The sequence below is a fragment of the Procambarus clarkii genome, chromosome 66 (genome assembly GCF_040958095.1).
Source record: "Procambarus clarkii isolate CNS0578487 chromosome 66, FALCON_Pclarkii_2.0, whole genome shotgun sequence".
Classification (NCBI taxonomy): Eukaryota; Metazoa; Arthropoda; class Malacostraca; order Decapoda; family Cambaridae; genus Procambarus; species Procambarus clarkii.
The window spans coordinates 22,914,880-22,921,945 of record NC_091215.1 but is presented as its reverse complement, the minus strand read 5'-3'; positions in this window follow the sequence as shown (position 1 = coordinate 22,921,945).

Below are 7,066 nucleotides of genomic sequence, written 5' to 3'. Positions count from 1 at the left end.
AAGATGTTTTAAACGCTCAAATATATTTTCATTTAGTGTACTCAACCAGTTAAAAGCTCAGATGTTTTTGCAGGGGATTGAAAGGCTCTTGTGAAGGATCAAGTACCTTAATGGATTGTTCAGGCGAGCTTTAAAAGGTTCGAACACGAACATTAACACACACGCACACACATACACACACACACACACACACACACACACACACACACACACGCGCGCGCACACACACACATATAGCCTCGGGGGTTGTGTGGATAGCGCCTGGGGGTCTGTAGTCCTAAGTATGGTCTGGGTTCGATTCCAGGCGCAGGCAGAAAGAAATGGCCAGAGTTTCTTTCACCCTGATGCGCTTCTTCACCTAGCAGTAATATATAGGTACCTGAGAGTTAGACAGCTGCTACGGGCTACTTCCTGTGTGTGTGTGTGTGTGTGTGTGTGTGTGTGTGTGTGTGTGTGTGTGTGTGTGTGTGTGTGTGTGTGTGTGTGTGTGTGTGTTAGAGAGAAATATATGTAGTAGACGTAGAGAAAAAAAATAGTTTGGATAAAAAGACCTAATAGCTCGATTCTGCAGGCACAACACACACACACACACACACACACACACACACACACACACACACACACACACACACACACACATACATACATACATACATACATACATACATACATACATACACACACCTTAGTGACAGCTAAAACATATTTTAAGATATCACAGTAACTTAAAAAATTCTTGCATATTTTTTCTTCCTATCTACTCAAAAGAAACGTCCTTACGTATTGAATCCTTAAAACGTCATTATAAAGCCGTACTACAACCCCTCTTTCACCACCAGCTGGATACACTTGAAATGCAAAAAGAAAATAGAGACCAATGTATATATATATATATATATATATATATATATATATATATATATATATATATATCCTTATGTTCACCTATTTACTGCTAGGTGAACAGTGACATCAGGGAGGGTGGGTGGAAGAAACTCTGCCTATTTGTTACCGTTACCGCCGGGGATCGATCCCCGGACCCAATGACTACGAATCCCGATCGGTGTCCCCTCAGCCGTCAGGCCCTCATTTTTCATCGATAAATCGTTCTTTTTCATCGATAAATCGTAAAGAATCACGATAGTAAACACTTAATTGGTTCTTTTTCGCTGGTGCAAATACGATATTTTAAATATTTTTGGATAGGCTTAGAGGAGAGGAAGTGGAGACGATAGAGATAATGGGAGAGGAGATAGAGATAGAGGAGAAGGGGAGACAATGAGGCTAAGAGGAGAAGAAGCATAGATGAGGGAAGGAGGGAGAAACGGACTTATGATAGGTGATGGAACGAGAAATAGAGATAAAAAAATATTAGAAGGATCGAGATTTAGAGAGATTTAGAGATTTAGAGAGAGAGAGAGAGAGAGAGAGAGAGAGAGAGAGAGAGAGAGAGAGAAAGAGAAAGAGAGAGAAAGAGAGAGAGAGAGAGAGAGAGAGAGAGAGAGAGAGAGAGAGAGAGAGAGAGAGAGAGAGAGAGAGAGAGAGAGAGAGAGAGAGAGAGAGAGAGAGAGAGAGAGAGAGAGAGAGAGAGAGAGAGATTTAGAGAGAGAGAGAGAGAGAGAGATTTAGAGAGAGAGAGAGAGAGAGAGAGAGAGAGAGAGAGAGAGAGAGAGAGAGAGAGAGAGATTTAGAGAGAGAGAGAGAGAGAGAGAGAGAGAGAGAGAGAGAGAGAGAGAGAGAGAGAGAGAGAGAGAGAGAGAGAGAGAGATTTAGAGAGAGAGAGAGAGAGAGAGAGAGAGAGAGAGAGAGAGAGAGAGAGAGAGAGAGAGAGAGAGAGAGAGAGAGAGAGAGAGAGAGAGAGACGACGGCTCACGGACAACCACAATAAAACGACAGTCAATCAGCCAAATTGTCAGCAAACAGAACATTTTGGGCATGATCCGGGTCCCCAAACACAGGTCACGCGAGATTGAATTCATCATTAGTGGCACGCGGTTCCTTAGGAGTCTGTCTGTCACCGCACGCGCGCGCACGAGCGGTTATGTAACCACCGCGCGCGCGCGCACACGAGCGATCAAGTCACCTTTCTCATTGGTGGAAAAAAACCCCGCCATTTTCTCCTGTCTATCTTCCCTGTATTCCCTATCTTCCCTACTTTCTGTTTACCTATATTACCCTCCTTCCCTTCATCCAGCTGAGTGGACAGCGATTCGGATTCGTAGTCCTGAGGTTCCGGGTTCGATCCCCGGTGGAGGCGGAGACAAATAGGCAAAAATGTTTCTTTCACCCTGATGCCCCTGTTACCTAGCAGTAAATAGGTACCTGGGAGTTAGACAGCTGCTATGGGCTGTTTCCTGGGGGTGGGGGTGGAGGCCTGGTCGAGGACCGGGCCGCAGGGACACTAAGCCCCGAAATCATCTCAAGATAATCTCAAGATAATCTCCCTCTGAGGCCTCATTCCTTGCAATCCCTCTTGAAATCCTCCTCTTGAAATCCTCCAATCCTTCTGAAGCCTCGTAATTCGCCCATCTCTATCTTCCTCCACCTCGTTTCTCCTCCTCTTCCTTCTTACTCTTCCTTCTCTCCTCTATCCCCCTCTTGTCTCCCTATTTTACTCCCTCCTTCACTAATTTCCCCTTTCTGAACGAGGGGAACGAGGCCTTCGCTAATCACCTGTAAGCGAGGGTCTGTTCATTTTAGCCCTGGGAGCTAAATTAGAATCTCGACTGCCCTATAATTTGTACCCTTAAGAAGGTAATTGTGTCGTATCACCCCAATTTCAAGTTATTCAACCCCCCTCTCCCCCTTCCCCCCCTCCTCCTCTATCCATCTATCCCCCCCCCCCTAACCCAGCTCTCTCTCTCTCTATTCCTGTGTCACCCTCTGAGTTGTAAGGGTGGAGATTGAAAGGGACGGCCTTGATGGAACCCCAGAGATGGTTGAAGGGGGTGAGGGGGTGGGGATAGATGATGGTGGGGGGAAAGGGGGAAAATGGGTGATTGGGGTAGTTGTGGTGATACTAAATAGGTAGGAGAGAGGGGGAGGGGAGGGAGGATCTAGGAGGAAAGGGGTCCCCCCCCCCCAAGTTATCAGAAATGGGCTGATTGTGATGGCATGTGAATTGACTGGTTGTGAAAGCCACGATTTGTGATAGATTGTGAATTGATTAGATTGTGAAAGCTCGGCCTTCTTGCCTAAACTCTTGAATTTATTTATTGTTTTCTATCATAGAGCTGTGAAAGAAAGCCTTTTCTTTTATCTTTTCGTGTAAGAATAAGAATTTTTTGTCTTTGAATTTGTCTTTGAATTTGTCTTTGAATTTGTCTTACAGCTCGGGGGGGGGGGGGGGATGATGATGAATTGTGGGTGAAATTTTTTTTGTTTTCTTTCATTCGTAAGCAATGAAAGAAGGGGATGGGGGGGGAAGGTTGTTAATTGGCTGAATTAGCGAACATTCGTCCAGTGGTCACTTCTTGAAGTTCATAACTGAAGGAGAGAACACGTGGGGGGGGGGGGGGAGAAGAGGCGCAATTTAGAATTCTTTGAAAGGTGGGAGTGTGTATTCACCTAGTTGTATTCATCTAGTTGTGCTTTCGGGGGTTGAGTTCTGCTCTTTCGGGCCGCCTCTCAACTGTCAATCAACTGTAACTACTGTTCTCCCCCCCCCCACACACATCCCGGGGAAGCAGCTCCGTAACAGCTGTCTAACTCCCAGGTACCTATTTACTGCTAGGTAACAGGGGGCATCAGGGTGAAAGAAAGTCTGCCTATTTGTCTCTGCCGGCGCTGGAAATCGAATCCGGGCCACAGGACTACGAGTCCCGCGCGCTGTCCACTCAGCTACCAGACCCCTATGTGTGTGTGTGTGTGTGTGTGTGTGTGTGTGTGTGTGTGTGTGTGTGTGTGTGTGTGTGTGTGTGTGTGTATGTATGTGTGTATGTATGTGTGTGTGTGTGTGTGTGTGTGTGTGTGTGTGTGTGTGTGTGTGTGTGTGTGTGTGTGTGTGTGTGTGTGTGTGTGTGTGTGTGGGTGTGTGTGTGTGTGTGCGTGCGTGCGTGCGTGTGCGCGTGCACAGTCGTGTCATGCCCCAACTGTATAAACCTGTGCTTGAGAATTTCAATTTCACAGTCAAATGAGCATGAACCAGCCTTGCTGCGGCCTAACAGTCCAATATACGACGTATCAAGGACAACACCTCTTTCTCAGCTCCACATACGTCTTCTCTTCCATTCCCCTTCCTCTTTTCTCTCTCTCTCTCTCTCTCTCTCTCTCTCTCTCTCTCTCTCTCTCTCTCTCTCTCTGTTTTTCGTAAGGATCTTGATGGTTATTTTTGTTTCCTAGGAGAGAGAGAGAGAGAGAGAGAGAGAGAGAGAGAGAGAGAGAGAGAGAGAGAGAGAGAGAGAGAGAGAAACAGAAAGGGAGAGAGATAGAGAGATATACAGACTGACAGATAGCCACAAAGATAGCTAGAGAAACAGATATAATACGAGAGACATAATACAAATGAGTTAGTAAATCCACTTTATTCCTTGTCAACCACCACCACCACCAACCACCACCATCAACGACCACCACCAACCACAACCAACCACCACCACCACCATCAAACAACCCCTCGAGCTTACAAAATGGCGACCAGCCCGGAGCCGATCTTTCCCCTATACTCAACCCGCTTCAAACACCGTCTCTGATTGGTCGACCCCTCGACCAATTACGCTGCTCATTACAACCCGAAGTGGAACAACCCCCATGATCGATTTTGTTGTCATAATTGCATCCCCACAGTTGTGAATCCGTCGGCTGTACATCCTAGTGACGTTGGTTGAACGTTGAATTCTACGTTAACTGAACGTCAATTCAACGTTATTCTTCGATATTGTGTCCTATTAAAGGGGGGGGGGGAGGTGTTCTGAACGTGTTCCGAACGCTTTTAACCGACTGGAGACGATTGGGTTTGTTGCGTGTAATGATTTACAATGTTTTGAGGGATAAAGATTGGTTTATTTGTTGTTTTTGTCTTTGCTAACTGTTGCTTTAATCCCAATCAGCCGAATCCTTATCCTTATTTCCTTCCAAGTGCTTGGCGCTTTCTCCTGATAGATCCCTTCCCTTCGTTATCACTATTATTATTAAAAAACTTACTACAATAAAGTAGTTCTTTATTGAAGGTGAAGGAATGACCCAATACAGTAGTAATTGTATTATTAAATGTATTTTTTGGCGGATACAACTACATTCTTTATCAAGGTGGTGTTAAGAATGGGCTATACATTCTTGATTGATTGATTGATTGATTGATGAAGCCATCTAAGAGGGGTGGCACGGGCATGAATAGCCCCGTAAGAGGTGGCACGGGTATGAATAGCCCCGTAACTGATGAACTGGTTTCTGTGAGCTCTGGGTATCGCCTTCTGAACCCCAGAAGGTTCTCTGTGCTCATATGAATGAATAAAATGAGTTAATTCAACTGTATTACGAATAATTTAGCAGCGATATTGCGAATAAAGTTAAAGTTAACGGGGCCGACTTTACTAAAAGATTTATTGACCTTTGCGCTCTCTATAGGGTCTATAATTACTCTTATAGAGTCTATAATTATAGTTCTATTATTAAAAATCCATCATAGGTTCGAAAGCCCTTCAATAATTTTGTTATAGAATTATACCTATCACATTTTTTTTATCTGTCTTAATTAACAAAGAAAAATTGTTTTTTTTTTTTTGCATTGATCAACAAAGAAAAATTGATTATTGATTTTTTTTGCATTGATCAACAAAGAAAAATTGATTATTGATTTTTTTTGCATTGATCAACAAAGAAAAATTGATTGTTGATTTTTTTTGCATTGATCAACAAAGAAAAATTGATTATTGATTTTTTTGCATTGATCAACAAAGAAAAATTGATTGTTGATTTTTTTTTGCATTGATCAACAAAGAAAAATTGATTATTGATTTTTTTTCATTGATCAACAAAGAAAAATTGATTATTGATTTTTTTGCATTGATCAACAAAGAAAAATTGATTATTGATTTTTTTGCATTGATCAACAAAGAAAAATGGATTATTGATTGTTTTCTGTGTTGATCATTTTAATAAGCAACCCGACCAGTCTATGCAACATGCGATATCTAGCAATCGTTGCCAAATTGTACGGGTGATAACCGTTACCTACAATATTGGTAGTACTAACTTTACCTACGTTACCACTGATGCCTCTAAACCCCTCCCCCCCTAGTTCCGTTGTTACCTTCGCTAACAACCACTCGTCCTGTTATCGTTGTTATCATTAATAACGTTATCGACAATATCATCAATCTTATATATATATATATATATATATATATATATATATATATATATATATATATATATATATATATATATATATATATATATATATATATATATATATATATATAACTCCCTGGTACCTATTACTGGAAGGTGAATAGGTCAATTAGGTGAAAGGAAACGGACCCAACCACTTCTGTTCTGGCCGGAGATCGAACTCGGGGTCCCCCGCTTATTAGCAGAATCCTCAGGCAATGTATGCATGTAAATGTATTACTAATGAAATAAGTATTCTCTTATATATATATATATATATATATATATATATATATATATATATATATATATATATATATATATATATATATATATATATATATATATACTTGCTGTATGAATTTAAACGACGACTCGTGCATAATGCATAACGCTAGAGGTAATAGGTTACTTGAACAAGGCCGATGAGAAATGGCTCAAAATTTATGTATATCATATAATGGGTTGGATCACATCCGGGATTGTGCTCCCAACCTTCTGACGTCTCTACCTGACGTCATTGTCTGATGTCACGTCATATCTGACGTCACGTCACCATATGACATCTGGTGGCATGTTGCCGAAACTGTGTACGATGATTTGCTTGACACATTCCTCTCTCTCTCTCTCTCTCTCTCTCTCTCTCTCTCTTCTCTCTCCTCTCTCTCTCTCTCTCTCTCTCTCTCTCTCTCCTCTCTCTCTCTCTCTCCCTCTCTCTCTCTCGCTCCTCTCCATC